We start from the raw sequence: 16,129 nt of genomic DNA on the forward strand, positions 1-16,129 counted from the left end.
TACATATCTAGCAGGCTGCATTGCCGCGCCATTAACCATCGTAAATACGTTCGGTAATGACTTTTCTTTCCTTAATTGTACTGTAAAGATATCACTTTACATATGGTCTTACTATTTTAACGACCTGCACACTATTTGTATTTAAATTCATGCTCATAAATTAAGGATAATTGCAGAATGTGGTGCCACACAACGTGGCACTACACAAAACAGTAGCTAATAGCATAGGCACATAGGGATCACACACGACACTGATCTGTAAGTGTCCACGGTATTGGTGATAAGTTGATAAAACCGTCCCGACACACATGTGCTACAAAACGCCACTGTTTACTGCGCATGTTCCCCGACATCAATATGGGACATGATCAAAATGCACACGTACACAGGCCGTACAACGGGTTGGCACACTCTGGATCAGGTGGTCGAGCAGCTGCTGGAGTATAGTCTCCAATTCTTGCACCAGTGCCTGTCGGAGCTCCTGAAGTGTTGTAGGGGCTTTGAAGACGTGCAGTGATACGTCGACCGAGAGCATCCCAGACGTGCTCGATGGGGTTTAGGTCTGGAGAAAAGGCAGGTCACTCCATTCGCCTGATATCTTCTGTTTCTAGGTACTCCTTTACAATGGGTTACGATGGGAGCTCGGTGGGGCCGTGCGTTATCATCCATCAGGAGGAAGGTGGGACCCACTGCACCCCTGGAAAGGCGGACATACTGGTGCAAAATGACGTCCCGACACACCTGACCTGTTACAGTTCTTCTGTCAAAGTCATGCAAGGGTGTACGTGCATCAATCATAGTCCCACCCCACACCATCAAACCACGACCTCCATAAAGATCCCTTTCAAAGACATTAAAGGGTTGGTATCTGGTTCCTGGTTCACGCCAGATGGAAACCCGGCGAGTAACACTGTTCAGACTAAACCTGGACTCGTCCGTCAACATAACCTGGGACCACTGCTTCAATGACCATGTACTGTCTTCTTGACACCAGGCTTCACGGGCTGTCCTGTGACCAGGGGTTGGTGGAATGCACCTTGCAGGTCTCTGGGCGAATAAACCAAGTCTGTTCAGTCGTCTGTAGCTATGTGTCTGGAGACAACTGTTCCAGTGGCTGCGGTAAGGTCCCGAGCAATGCTACCTCCAGTACTCTGTGGCCGTCTGCGGGCACTAATGGTGAGATATTGATCTTTTTGTGGTGTTGTACGCTGTGGACATACCGTATGTAGCTCCTGGACACGTTTCCTGTCTGCTGGAATCGTTGCCATAATATTGAGGTCACACTTTGTGGCACACGGAGGTTCCGTGCTACGACCTGCGGTGTTTGACCAGCCTCCAGTAGCCCTAGTATTCTATCCCTCATAACGTCATCAATATGTGTTCATTGAGCAATTTTCAACACACAGTCACCATTAGCACGTCTGAAAAACTCTGCAAACCTACTCGCTGCACCGTACTCTGACATGCACAAACACACCTCTGCGTATGTGGGCTGCTGCCAGCGCCACCGTGCGAAGACCGCAGGTCAAATGCACCGCATTGTCATACCCTGAGGTGATTAAAACCTGCAAACCGCCCATCAGAGCGCTGTTTCACCATGTATCAGCATTATCCTTAATTTATGATCATGAATGTATTACGAACTATTGAATGAACTTATTCAATACTGAGCTCCAAATGAATCAAACATTAACTCCTGCCATAATTCTAACCGTAAATTTTAGGAATAACAAAACAAAAAAAAAAACATTTCATAGAACAATTGACATCTCTCATACTGATCTAGTAACGATATCGTTGATGTTGCGCTTACGTTACCCGTGTATATTCTTCGTTTTAGTGCGTTCAACAGCATGGCTATCACCACCCTTGCTTAATATCAGTTTGAGTACGAACCAAACAGATATTTCTGGGCAAATAATTGTAAAAATATATCTGTATTAATAATTATAAATAAATGAATGCTAGTGGAAATGCATTAGCATTTTAGAAAGAATGAATGACAACATAAATTTGTGGAGTGTTCTTAGGGGCATCCGTAGTGAACAGAACTGCAGAAACACACATTCCCTGCTCGCGCACTGCTCGATTCAGTACTCTCATCCGTTAAAGATTAAATCGGATAGGTGATACTAAAAAGTGTAAAGGCCTAATTTTTGGATAACTCATGTTAAAATCTTAAGTATATTAAGTGAAGTAATAAAAACGTGCAGGTACGATTAAGCACATGCCCTCAAAATTAAAGTAAGTTACGGCAGTCTCCATGTAAAATACAACTTCGTGAAATGGTCATTATGTAACATAATGTCACTGAATTCCCTTTCTATTGTGTCCTTGACCTCGAAAGCGCGAAAGCGACAGCTTTTGAGAGCAACAGTACAGTACTATACTACCCCCTCATTGTAGGAGGGGTATCATCTCACACTACTTCATGAATATGGGTATAGTCCTCGTCACCATATCACTTTGTAAGATCGATGAAGGTTTCATATTTTTTACGCAGCTGACTCAAAGTGGTATACATAATTTCACGTCGTCCTAGGGTTTTATGTGTAGCAGTAGACAAACGAGTTTCTCAGTTCCCACACAGAGAAAGAGCAATTATACACTCCTGGAAATTGAAATAAGAACACCGTGAATTAATTGTCCCAGGAAGGGGAAACTTTATTGACACATTCCTGGGGTCAGATACATCACATGATCACACTGACAGAACCACAGGCACATAGACACAGGCAACAGAGCATGCACAATGTCGGCACTAGTACAGTGTATATCCACCTTTCGCAGCAATGCAGGCTGCTATTCTCCCATGGAGACGATCGTAGAGATGCTGGATGTAGTCCTGTGGAACGGCTTGCCATGCCATTTCCACCTGGCGCCTCAGTTGGACCAGCGTTCGTGCTGGACGTGCAGACCGCGTGAGACGACGCTTCATCCAGTCCCAAACATGCTCAATGGGGGACAGATCCGGAGATCTTGCTGGCCAGGGTAGTTGACTTACACCTTCTAGAGCACGTTGGGTGGCACGGGATACATGCGGACGTGCATTGTCCTGTTGGAACAGCAAGTTCCCTTGCCGGTCTAGGAATGGTAGAACGATGGGTTCGATGACGGTTTGGATGTACCGTGCACTATTCAGTGTCCCCTCGACGATCACCAGTGGTGTACGGCCAGTGTAGGAGATCGCTCCCCACACCATGATGCCGGGTGTTGGCCCTGTGTGCCTCGGTCGTATGCAGTCCTGATTGTGGCGCTCACCTGCACGGCGCCAAACACGCATACGACCATCATTGGCACCAAGGCAGAAGCGACTCTCATCGCTGAAGACGACACGTTTCCATTCGTCCCTCCATTCACGCCTGTCGCGACACCACTGGAGGCGGGCTGCACGATGTTGGGGCGTGAGCGGAAGACGGCCTAACGGTGTGCGGGACCGTAGCCCAGCTTCATGGAGACCGTTGCGAATGGTCCTCGCCGATACCCCAGGAGCAACAGTGTCCCTAATTTGCTGGGAAGTGGCGGTGCGGTCCCCTACGGCACTGCGTAGGATCCTACGGTCTTGGCGTGCATCCGTGCGTCGCTGCGGTCCGGTCCCAGGTCGACGGGTACGTGCACCTTCCGCCGACCACTGGCGACAACATCGATGTACTGTGGAGACCTCACGCCCCACGTGTTGAGCAATTCGGCGGTACGTCCACCCGGCCTCCCGCATGCCCACTATACGCCCTCGCTCAAAGTCCGTCAACTGCACATACGGTTCACGTCCACGCTGCCGCGGCATGCTACCAGTGTTAAAGACTGCGATGGAGCTCCGTATGCCACGGCAAACTGGCTGACACTGACGGCGGCGGTGCACAAATGCTGCGCAGCTAGCGCCATTCGACGGCCAACACCGCGGTTCCTGGTGTGTCCGCTGTGCCGTGCGTGTGATCATTGCTTGTACAGCCCTCTCGCAGTGTCCGGAGCAAGTATGGTGGGTCTGACACACCGGTGTCAATGTGTTCTTTTTTCCATTTCCAGGAGTGTATTTTTACTCGTTGTCTGAACTTAAGTTCAACTGCTACTTCTCTGCAGCTTCTTTTCTGTGTAGGAATGTAGGACATTTGTTGCCAGAACAATTACGCTTTACTCGTGCTATGTCATCTGGAGAAGTTAGAAAAAATCCTTATTGATTGACCGGGATAGATGTCTGTCTACTTTACTAGAGACCCTCCAGACATACTACTATAATCTTATGGATGAGATTGAGTGATTGATGAATTTCAGAATATCTTGTCATGAACGTTTCCCATCTCACGTTAATTGTTCTTCATGCATATCCCCTCAAGAGCCGAAAGGCTTCTAAGTTCTCTCCTGATGGGCCGAACATGGACATTCGCAATGCACCCGACCTCTTCCAGTTTGCAGTACGACATGTTTTATTCTAGCAAAGGACAGTTTGCCGCTAAGGGTTTTGTGTGATTTATGGTACAAATGTAATATAACTTACCTAGTCTTGTACCCTGACTTTACGTTTAAACCTTGCTAAGTGGCTATAAAGCTTCCATTTAGCTCTGAAAAGCAGCCATTTTAGCGTTTTCGTTTCAGTTTTTCTTCTGTTTGTAAATGTATTTAGATAGTGGATTTGTCACGTTAGGGCATATCATTTTCCTCTTCCAAATGCAAAATATCTACGATGGCCACTGAACAGTAGGAAAGCTCAGTTTTCGTTAATGACCCTATGATTCAATTGAAATGCATCGCTTGGCTTTTGTATAGAAGGCGGGGTTCTTCTGAAACAATGAAACTCACAAGAACTCTAACACTGGAGCAGGTTTTGTTGGAACCCCAGAGCACATGGTGTGCATTAAAATCCCCAACATCCCATATGAGTTCATTCAGTCTACCGTCTTCAGTTAAATGTTTGTGTGAGCACAAAGTGCACCTGCGAATGGGAGCTAGAAATGCAGTTCATCTATGGGGAATGTAATCAACTGTAGGCTGTTGTCTGAATGACAAGCGTGCATTTCCTTGTGTTTCCATTCGTTTACTGTCGACTCTAGGAAGTGGACGAGTTAAGTTACCCAGGGTACCCGGAATTCGTTGCTAGTGCAGGATAATATAAGTCAGTTTTGCGTTATGTTTTTAGTAACGGCATGTTTATGCGAATGGTACACTGTGATATGTTATGAACAGGTCCCGAGGACAGCAAGTAAAAAATATACGATGCTGTTTAGAAAAGAACCGCTGCTCTACGTATCCCAGTAAGGAACAAAGTTCCGAGAAAGACAATGATGTAGGTTAATGTTCCCTTGTATCAATATTTTATGCAAACATTTCCTATTTTACTTCTGGACAACATGATATTTCGTGTGGTTAAGATAAATACGACAACCCAAATATATTTGCAGAATTATATTAGAAACATCTATATTGTCACTCACATTGGTTACGTGACTTCTACAGATTTAATTTGTGATATTCCCTCCTCTTGCACTAATCAAAGGGCCTCTTAATTGGGTTTCGGAGCGACTATCGCGAGGAAATCGTATCTTACGTGACATGAGGACATCTGGATATGACGTCGCTAACGTACGCCCGTGCCTTGCGCTCGGCTTGTGGCTAGCCGTTTCAAAACTTAGTGGTAACAGTTACATTCATCACAAGTACTTAGCTGACAAAGGGAGGGGAGGCGTTTGCGTAGTGGAAGCTTTATTACAGCTTCTTCTGCAAAGTTGAGTCGACAGTGGATGGCAAGAAAATGTGCAGACCAGTCTCCTGCCCGTGTGCTAATGTCCTGGATTAAACTCCAAACTTCTCCACAGTGTCTCTTGGAATGAGGGTCTGTGACATGGTGACGGTAATCCATTCGTTGGATGGAGATGTTAAGCTCGGCGGTCGCCTCGGTACTATTCGAGAGGAGCAGACTATGTGCCAGCACCAGGTTTCATCCACTCCCTGCTCTCTTCATCGTACAAAACAAACATGACATCACAGTGTACATACGACAAATACACTCCTGGAAATTGAAATAAGAACACCGTGAATTCATTGTCCCAGGAAGGGGAAACTTTATTGACACATTCCTGGGGTCTGATACATCACATGATCACACTGACAGAACCACAGGCACATAGACACAGGCAACAGAGCATGCACAATGTCGGCACTAGTACAGTGTATATCCACCTTTCGCAGCAATGCAGGCTGCTATTCTCCCATGGAGACGATCGTAGAGATGCTGGATGTAGTCCTGTGGAACGGCTTGCCATGCCATTTCCACCTGGCGCCTCAGTTGGACCAGCGTTCGTGCTGGACGTGCAGACCGCGTGAGACGACGCTTCATCCAGTCCCAAACATGCTCAATGGGGGACAGATCCGGAGATCTTGCTGGCCAGGGTAGTTGACTTACACCTTCTAGAGCACGTTGGGTGGCACGGGATACATGCGGACGTGCATTGTCCTGTTGGGACAGCAAGTTCCCTTGCCGGTATAGGAATGGTAGAACGATGGGTTCGATGACGGTTTGGATGTACCGTGCACTATTCAGTGTCCCCTCGACGATCACCAGTGGTGTACGGCCAGTGTAGGAGATCGCTCCCCACGCCATGATGCCGGGTGTTGGCCCTGTGTGCCTCGGTCGTATGCAGTCCTGATTGTGGCGCTCACCTGCACGGCGCCAAACACGCATACGACCATCATTGGCACCAAGGCAGAAGCGACTCTCATCGCTGAAGACGACACGTCTCCATTCGTCCCTCCATTCACGCCTGTCGCGACACCACTGGAGGCGGGCTGCACGATGTTGGGGCGTGAGCGGAAGACGGCCTAACGGTGTGCGGGACCGTAGCCCAGCTTCATGGAGACCGTTGCGAATGGTCCTCGCCGATACCCCAGGAGCAACAGTGTCCCTAATTTGCTGGGAAGCGGCGGTGCGGTGCCCTACGGCACTGCGTAGGATCCTACGGTCTTGGCGTGCATCTGTGCGTCGCTGCGGTCCGGTCCCAGGTCGACGGGCACGTGCACCTTCCGCCGACCACTGGTGACAACATCGATATACTGTGGAGACCTCACGCCCCACGTGTTGAGCAGTTCGGCGGTACGTCCACCCGGCCTCCCGCATGCCCACTATACGCCCTCGCTCAAAGTCCGTCAACTGCACATACGGTTCACGTCCACGCTGTCGCGGCATGCTACCAGTGTTAAAGACTGCGATGGAGCTCCGTATGCCACGGCAAACTGGCTGACACTGACGGCGGCGGTGCACAAATGCTGCGCAGCTAGCGCCATTCGACGGCCAACACCGCGATTCCTGGTGTGTCCGCTGTGCCGTGCGTGTGATAATTGCTTGTACAGCCCTCTCGCAGTGTCCGGAGCAAGTATGGTGGGTCTGACACACCGGTGTCAATGTGTTCTTTTTTCCATTTCCAGGAGTGTACTTACGTCGGAGCTGACACACCGCGAGGAATGAAGCCATCGTGCGCGGAGGAAGAAGTGGAAAGCTGTGTAAAACGTTTTCCCTTTACTATTTTAATTCTTTGTATTAATTGGAGGAAAATGTTATATAAATATGTGGTTTGTGTGTTGACATATTAATGTATTTAAATATTATGATTTTATATGACATTTGTTTACAACTATGTACAAGCTGGTTCATACCTAGGGACTTACATTGTACGAGTATGAAATGAAAAGCAACAGTACTGCCCATTTGTAACGGAAGTGAGATGGCGCGCACCAAAATGTGGTTGACGCGGGCTAAAAGGTGGATGTGGCGCTCAGTCTGGGCGCCAAGTGAGAGAACACAGTCAGTCGGCAGCTAGCTACTGGACAAGTCTGGTTTGAGCAGCAAATGAGTGAACAGCGCAAGCGCCGAGGGTAGCATCCAGTACCTGGATTAACATGGAAAGGCCTCGGATTTATGCACGGCTATAAAATTGTGCTCTATTAATAAAAAAGATTCTAATGTTGAAAGTATCGTCCCCAAGAAGAAGATAATAGAGTAAATTACATCCTGAGGAACGACCAGGTAGCCACCATGTACTCACCACCAATACTGCGCCATTACTTCAGCAAATCTAAGAGGTCAGAACTATGTCAAAGTATGAACCAGCACATTTAAGTGTTGTTTAATTTGCAATAATAAGGCAAATTCTGTGAAATTTGGGTCCGATCATTGATTTGATTGCTTGCATGATACCCCTTAGAATCCAATCTAATGAAAATAAATCGTTGATTATTTGCACAATTCTGAATGCAAAAAGATATCTAGAGATACTGTAGTTTAAATTGATGTTCAGGGAGGAAGTTAGTGTTGCATTTATGAAAACCTCCACCGTGATTGATATGCTTTATTTCAAAGTGTTTTGCTTTAAAGATTAACTATATTATATTCTGTTAGTGAAAATTACTGGTTGTATAAATGGCAATAAGACAACACGTTGTCTTAAGGTTAGTTAGAGTGTAAATTCATTTAACGTCATACTTGAGAACCTGTATGAAGAATCACTGGCATTGCCTGTTTTAAAAACCATGCAATGTGAGTGAAATTTGTGAAAAGGTAATACCTAAATTTGTATCTACCAAATCCTCTCAGAAAAGTGTGTTTAGTTTGCTTTAGTGTAATGGACAGTTTAAGGGTCCCCAGTTTTGAGTTGCCTAAAATGAATAAACCTGCTTGAATAACAAATATATTAATTGCAGCTGAAGTTAATTTTGAATTTTGTATACTTTCTGTGATGAAAATTGCAAAGCCAGTTTGAGAGTCCCCACGAACCATTGTATTTATTGAAGATAAAATTATTCTAATTGCCCTTACCCGTAAAAATAGAAACAATATTACTTCTTAATGAGTGTAAAAATCCTATTGCAAGTGACTATTAATTATCTTTGCATTATATGAAAAGTAACTATTGAAACTGGACTATGTCTATGTGCAGTTTTGGCTTAGTAGATGATGACATAACTTATATATGACAAAGTATTATTGTTGAGAAGAGATAAAGTGTCAGTTGTTCCTGTGAGAGCTTGCACATACTATTTATAACCGCTGGCATTCACTGTATCACTTATCTGATTGTAGTAGAGTTTCATTGTACTTCTTTGGGTAAGAAGTAATGGTAACTTTCCTTTATCATAACTCTATACAGATTATAGAAAAGTAATTTTTCTCATTACTATGCCTAATTAGGCTGGCAACCGTATTTTATTTAATTTAAGCAAACTTGGTCACTTAAAACATTTTCCAAATTTCAATCTTTAGCTTTCTGGTTTCTTCTGTAGTACTGAATTCAGGTTCGATAAGCCAAACCCATTAGGTAACTCACGGTCAACTTTACTTAAATCCTCCCAGAGGGTAACATTTACTGCATCGTAATACCATATTTCATAATACACTTTGTACGTTGATATAATACGCAATGCAGTATAGTGTTCTACTACCCGTCGGGGTCTTGCAGCCTATGTGCATAACTCTTTTATTTCCGGAGTCTTACTAAGGCAATTTATAGCAGATATGTTACTCTGTGAAGACTGTATAGGAAGGATCCAGAAATAATTTATTATTCACGAATAAGTGTGACCAGTTACTAATGGGGAAGCGCTCCTTCGTAAATTTCGTTTCGAGTTCTGTGATGCATGCGTATATTCAGTGGACAACATTGGGTCATTCGTAAAGCATAACGAACCACATAATGGGACCTCAGTCTTAGCCTCACGGTGGTAACGGAACATATATTACTGCTTCTTCTGCAGCGTTGAGTCGACACTACATGACAGCAAAAGAAGCACACCGGTCGCTATGGACGTCTTGTGGCCGCGTACTGCGGATACCACTAGCGGCACAGATACCCGAGGGCTTCAGTAGTTCAGACTTGAAAGGACTCCGTCTGCAGGGGCTGCAAAGGACATGCCAGTTGACTACAAAATGTAGTATTTTTGAACAGTTCAAGGGTGGCGAAGGAAAGAGACGGTGTTCTTTTTCAAAGGAATCCTTCTTGTATTTGTCTTCATCCATTTTAGGAAAACAAAATGAAGTAAATGGAGATGGCAAGAAGCGGATAGCAACTGTGCTCATCCAAAATTCAAGCCACGAGACTTAATAACTGTGCCACGTCACTCGCTGCGGAGATTTTAGAGTTCGAGTCACTAGTAATTCTGAATTTCATAATGATAACGCTCAATCACATGAAACGAAAGATTAACAAGCCTTATTTGAGGAACGACGGATACCATTGCTCTCCGAACCTCTGCGTTCTACTGACCCATTACTACTAGAATATGTCTGGGGTATAGATCCTCCTCCAGTAACAACTGTTGATGATTAGAGGAATTACATAAAAATAAGAGAAAAGGACGCCATATATGTAACCGAGCCGTCTTCGCGATGGAGGGTTTCACACCATCCTGAACTCTGACAATTAGAAATTATGCAGAATTATGTAAGCCTAATCGGCATGATTTGTGCCCCTGCGAGGTCTCTGGTGGAAACTACACACTTATAAAGAACATCTACATCTACATCTACATTTATACTCCGCAAGCCACCCAACGGTGTGTGGCGGAGGGCACTTTACGTGCCACTGTCATTATCTCCCTTTCCTGTTCCAGTCGCGTATGGTTCGCGGGAAGAACGACTGTCTGAAAGCCTCTGTGCGCGCTCTAATCTCTCTAATTTTACATTCGTGATCTCCTCGGGAGGTATAAGTAGGGGGAAGCAATATATTCGATACCTCATCCAGAAACGCACCCTCTCGAAACCTGGCGAGCAAGCTACACCGCGATGCAGAGCGCCTCTCTTGCAGAGTCTGCCACTTGAGTTTGTTAAACATCTCCGTAACGCTATCACGGTTACCAAACATGTGAAACTGATGCTACATTAGACAGCTTGAAAACCCCGTATGAAGGTCTCCTAATTATGCTATTATAAATTCTACAATGAACTATAAGCAGTTATCTAAGGATAGAGGAAAACAGTTTTTGTCTTTTAACAAATGACAAATTGTTGTTTTATGTTCGTCTTCCGCATTAATCAAAAGTCAGTTTGACCTTTTGGTTTTATAGATTTCTGATAGAAGATTTTTAACTGCAATTTTTCTATAAACAATCCATCCATAGATCACTGATTTTATATCAAATGACACTCCATACATCAACCATGATATCTACACTGCGCTAGGTAGATGTCTAAGTAGTAAACAGGAAATCCAATGAATTCAGAGAAGGGTGATGCATACTAAGATTATTACTGACATCCTACAACAGATATCTCAAGCCGTTACCACCGCTGGCAGCCTGCGAGAAAGCATGGTAGTATTTTATGCCTGATGTGAGCAATGCTCTGAGTTTCGAGGCGGGACTTGATTTGCATCCGGCAATGCGTCGTGTTTCAAGTACCTTCAGGACTAGCTTCTTGTACTCGGTGAAGGGATCTTGTGAATCACTCAGTCTGCGAACGTGCAAATTATTTCTCTCTTTATTGATATTTCATGAGAGGTTGTAGAAGGTACGAAATGTGGGCTCAGTAACATGAGTGAAAGATACCTTACTTTTTCAAATTTAACAGTGGTACTCAATCAGTAGAATGTGTATCTTGGTGTCCTACAATGCCTACCATCAATGGAAACGTAACCAAATACTAAACAGCATTACGTCACCAGGTGAGTCCCTCTAGAATTCGCACAGTTATGTGTAATTCTACAAGTCACTTACCAAATAACGCCCAAAATCCACAAAAGGCAATTATGAGAGAAATCTCAAAGTTAACGAGAAAATGAATTTCCGAGTATCAAGACTCCAAAGTGTCCTCCGTGTGGTTCTATAACTTCTTATGAGAGTATGAAAGTAACCGTATAAGCAGATCTAAAATTTGAGTCATCGACGTTGGACATCAGTAAGCTAAAATTTATTCTTGAGCGTATGTGGAGAAATAAAAGAAAATACTCTATTTTGCGTAACGTCTCTTTCGAACGTCGACATACGAGTCATTCCATTGTCTCAATGCCTGAAAAGTACTAAATTAGATTAAGAAAACGGTAATTAGTTACAAGAATGTAATGAAGAGGCGGCTGGAGTGGTCGAGCCGTTCTAGGCGCTACAGTCTGGAACCGCGAGACCACTAGGGTCGCAGGTTCGAATCCTGCCTCGGGCATGGATATGTGTGATGTCCTTAGGCTAGTTAGGTTTAACTAGTTCTAAGTTCTAGGGGACCGATGACCTCAGATGTTAAGTCCCATAGTGCTCAGAGCCATTTGAACCGTTTTTTGTAATGATGACAACATCATTAGAAAGCAAAAGGGATATGAAAACGCTTCAGTTTCTTCCATGTACTGTTCAGTGTTATTTCTAGAAGACTGCTCACTAAGACAAGAATAACAATACGCCGATCTCAGAAATGAGATTCAACGACCAGTGTATTGGGTGGTTACAGTTAAACTATCGCTGCTTGAGAGAGGATCCATAGCAAACGAGAGATCGTAGGACAATGAAACTTCGTGAGAACATTAATAAGGACATGAGGAAGAGCAATAGCGGATACGCTGCTGAAAGAAACACATGTTAAATTCCACATGAGAGGGGTAACATTTGCTACGTGCGTACAATATTTATGCTCCAGGTTACAAACGTGGCTCAATGTGACGACGATCTGCATCCACGACAGCCTGGAACCGCTCTACAGATTGCTTTACTGCTGCCCGACACAACAGTGGAGCATCAAATGTTCAGATGTCATGACACAGCTCATACACTGCTTGAAGATTGCATACTGTGTCCATTATTCTCAGCCATGGCAACAGAAACTTCTTCAACAATTTATGGTGCAATTAGCCATCGGCCTCTCCCAGGAGCAGTTCGGAAACTGACATTTAATTCAAACTTCCGAATCATGTTTCTCCACTTCGGTACTGAAAGAGGACCTCTTCTTATTCCATTAACGCGTCGATACTCGCGAAGTGCAACATTAGTACTGCTGATGTTCAGATACAACAGTTTACGAGTATGGCCCTGCTAAGCTTGTCCAGATCCATGTAGACTGTCTGCAATTGTAATGCACACTGATGCTTGTGTTTCAACCGTACGTCGCCGTAGCAGCATCGGCGCCTAACGGCAAGTCATGATACTAACACTCGTACGGAACTCGTAAGGTAAGATTTAACTGTTCATTTTCCTCACGTTCTGTTAGAGATTGAAACGGTAAAGTAGTAGTCTGAAGGTGGTTCGAAGAACCCTCTTCCAGGCACTTAAGTGTGAATTGTGGAATAATCATGTAGACGTAGACATTGATGTAGTAAGAGAATATATCATAATGGGGAAAGCAGTTAATGAGACTTTAAAAAATATTTCTTTAGTAAACCGGTTGCAGCTTCTGCCAGTAAAACTGTTTGCCTTCCCCACAGCATTATCTGTGTGACCGATCCTATTTCAGCTGCTAGTAATCGTAATTCCTAGGCATTTAGTTGAATTGCCAACCTTTAAATTTGTTTGAGACATCGTGTAACAGAAATTTAGCCGGTATATTTTCGTGCTTATGTGGCTGACCTCACACTTTTACTTATTCGGTGACAATGGCCACTTTTCGCACCATACCGTTACCGCGTCTAAGCCATTTTGCAATTGGTTTTGATCTTCTGGTGATTGCTAGACGGTAAATCACAGCATTATCCGCAAACAATCCAAGAAGGGTGCACAGATCGTCTTCTAAATCGTTTATATAGATCGAGAATAGCGAAGGGTCTATACCACTTCCTCGGGGCACTCCGGATATCACTTTTGTCTTACTTGACGATTTTCCATCGATTTCAACGCACTGTGACAGGAAAACCAAGATATCAGTAGCACAACTGAAGCGATACCCAATAGACGCGTGATTTAATTAGAAATCTCTTGTGAGGAGCGGCGTGAAAATCCTTCTGGCCATCTAGAAACATAGCATCAGTTTGTGATCCCCTGTAAATAGCACTTATTACTACTTGAGAAGAAAGAGCTAGTTGTGTATCACGAAAACGATATTTTCTGAACCCATGCTGACTGTAGGTCCATACGCCCTTATCTTCAAGGCAATTCATAATGAAAGAACACAGTATTTGTTCCAGAATCCTACTGCAAATCGACGTGAGTGATGTGGGTCTGTAATTCATCGGATTACTACAGTTTCCATTTTTGAGTGTTGGTGTGACTTGTGCAACGTTTCAGTCTTCAGGAATGGATATTTCGACGAGAGCGGCTTTATATGATTGCTAAATATGGAGCTATTTTATCAGCGTCCTCTGAAAGGAACCTAACTGGTATACTATATAGAATGGGAAGTTTTTCTTTATTAAGCGATTTAATCCGTTTATCTACACCGAAGGTATCGGTGTACTTCTAAGTTACTCATGCTGACAGCAGTTCTTGATTCGAATTCTTGAACATTTACTTCGTCTTCTTTGGTGAAGGAAATTCGGGAAACTGCCTTCAATAGCTCCTCTTTAGTGGTGCGGTCGTTGTTAATATCACCATTGGTATCAGGCAATGTAGGTATTGACTGTGTCTCGCCGCTGTTTTACTTCACATTAGGCCAGAAGTAAACGAAATAGGGAGCTCACAAAATATTCGTCCGGTCAATTTTTCAGTACTGCTCATTATTCAGGAATCCATACCAGATACAATCAATAGATGAGATAGTGGAGATTCAAACAATGGACATGGGTCATTTAGTAAACACTACAATGTCATGAAAATCTTCGTCACAGTGCAGTAGCAGATGTTACAGCAGAGGAGCTATGTTCACAGAGAGATCTACTGTACAAATTCCAAGAGGGCAAGTTTCAACAAATATCAGGCAGCTTACTAATTCCTCCTCCTATACAGCTTACGATATTCCATCTACGTACGAAGAGCTGTTCACTCTACGCAACGCTAGAGACTGGTAAAGTAATGGGGGACATGACAATTATACCTGAAATACTCTCTAAATCTACATCTACTTCTTCATCTATACTTCACCAGCCACTTCAGGAAGTGTGTCGGAGGAGACAATGTGTACCGGTGTCACTTTCCCCCTTCTCTATGTCAGTCACGATTATATCGCGGGAAGAGCGATCGCCTATAAGCATCCGTATGGACTCGACTCACTCTAATTTTGTCTTCATGGTCTTTTCACGAGGTGTTGATGATGATGTTTGATTTGTGGGGCGCTCAACTGCGTGGTTATCAGCGCCCGTACAATGACCCAATCTTTGCTCAGTCCAATTTCGCCACTTTCCTGGATGATGATGAAATGATGAGGACAACACAAACACCCAGTCATCTCGAGGCAGGTGAAAATCCCTAACCCCGCCGGGAATCGAACCCGGGACCCCGTGCTCGGGAAGCGAGAACGCTACCGCGAGACCACGAGCGGCGGACTTTTCACGAGGTGTACGTACTATTCAGCAATATGTTTGTCGACTCTTCTAGGAACGTACGCATTCAGAACGTAAACATTAAATCACACAGAACAACTCTCTGCCAGCGTCTGCCAGGCCATTTATCATATCTGCGACGCATTTGTGCTTACTAAATGAACCCGTCACCAAACTCGCTGCTTTTATTAGGATCTTTTCTATTTCATTTGTCAATCATACGTGGAACGTATCCAACACTCACGAGGAATATTCAGGTGTTGTTGGAATGAGAATAAGCTATCTCCTTCGTTGACAGATTACAGTTCCGTTTGGTCTATGGGATTTTCAAGTGAACGACCGTGCATGACTAATAATGTTAATGATATTCAGTTTCGTTTACAAAACAAACATTAATTTTTATTCCGTTACCCAAATATATTTAGGAAATTCTTCACCTTCTTAATTAGTAGATACATTCTATATTTTTAATATTTGATATTTAAAGTACAGTTTAATTATAACAATAATGTTGTCACTTGAAAACTATAAATCTATTTCCAAAGCCCAGTGCAACATGCTAACTTATAAGAAAAAATGGTAGATTTAGTAGGAAACATATTTAACAGAGAGGTACGTCGGATAATATACATTAAATATTAAAAGCGCGACTGAACGACTGACATATTCAGTAAGATTTTCGCAGTTAACGTATGACTTTTCTGTTTATTTGTGCAAATGGAAATTAGAGGACCTTTGAAACGAGACATTTAGAATACCATTTGCAC

The sequence above is a fragment of the Schistocerca cancellata genome, chromosome 4 (assembly GCF_023864275.1).
Source record: "Schistocerca cancellata isolate TAMUIC-IGC-003103 chromosome 4, iqSchCanc2.1, whole genome shotgun sequence".
Classification (NCBI taxonomy): Eukaryota; Metazoa; Arthropoda; class Insecta; order Orthoptera; family Acrididae; genus Schistocerca; species Schistocerca cancellata.